Source organism: Etheostoma spectabile, chromosome 21 (assembly GCF_008692095.1).
Source record: "Etheostoma spectabile isolate EspeVRDwgs_2016 chromosome 21, UIUC_Espe_1.0, whole genome shotgun sequence".
In the NCBI taxonomy this organism is placed as follows: Eukaryota; Metazoa; Chordata; class Actinopteri; order Perciformes; family Percidae; genus Etheostoma; species Etheostoma spectabile.
In genome coordinates, this window is record NC_045753.1 from 23,607,873 (window position 1) to 23,608,890 (window position 1,018).

The 1,018-nt window shown below is 37.9% G+C and overlaps 1 protein-coding gene across 1 annotated transcript in view; it reads right to left on the bottom strand.

Moving 5' to 3' along the window:
• Window positions 1–304: 304 nt before the first annotated feature.
• zdhhc4 (zDHHC palmitoyltransferase 4) overlaps window positions 305–1,018 on the bottom strand; it is a 3,434-nt gene continuing 2,720 nt past the window's right edge. The window contains exon 6 of the mRNA XM_032503317.1: window positions 305–1,018. This exon is cut by the window's right edge and continues 343 nt beyond it. The gene's annotated coding sequence lies outside the window, so the exon portion shown is untranslated.

The following is a 1,018-nucleotide window of genomic DNA, read 5'->3' on the forward strand; positions in this document are numbered from 1 at the left end:
GTTAAAAACTGTATTTAATTGTGCTATTTTTTCCCCTGGCTGAACACATTTTCTTAACTTATTGATTGGGTGGGCAAGACACACGTTTAGGTGGGCTTTAAGCTGCTATATTAGGGTGGGCTGGTATAAGCCCACCCTTGCCCCTAGCTACCACCGGTTTTGTCCATAAGTTTTAAGGACAAGTGTTCAAAACCCAATGGAAGCTATGTTTGATACTAAAGAAATGTGGGAATAAAGCGACCCCCAACACAGTAGTACATGACACAACCATATCAGAAAACACAAAAAAGAATAGTAACACATGAACAAATTAGACAACACCTCAACATGTCAATGTGTTTTCTGTAATGGTGCTGTGCTTTGTAAAATATTGTTTTATTTTGTCAGTGTTTTGTTTAATGTTGTTTTGCATCTAAGGGCCACCGTCCCTAGCGCATAGCATGGAAATGCAAGTTCCAATTTGCTTCATGGCTGTCCAACTAGCACAGATGTGTTAAATAACACTGTTGAATTGTAATGAACGTAAGTATAGCTCCCCCTGCTGGCTTTTTTGACCCCTGACACAAAATTTTAACTTTAGAAATTATTTCATTCAATCATTAATTTTAAATCCCTACCTAACTGTAATATATACCCATGCCTGATGAAAAAAAAATACATAAAGTATAAAATACTCAAAAGCCGAGTCCTAATGTCATGATCAAGTAGTGAAAAAAATGACAATGGGTGGACATATGTTACATCTTTGGAAGCGTTCATGCTTTAGTTGATGGCAGGCAAAGAATAAAAAGGAGTGAAGAAGGCTTAAAGTTAGAACATTACCAGACAATGATTTGATCCAACAAGAATTATCTTGTATTTGCCGCCAAGGTTGCCTGAGCTTTCCAATAGGTGACACCTTGTGGGAGATAAACACAGGAGTCCATAAAGAAATCGCTAACTTTATTTCTCCAGTCAGCAATAGTTCTTGGGGACATTAAACCCCAGGGGATTCAAGGGGATGTATACAAAATGCCGC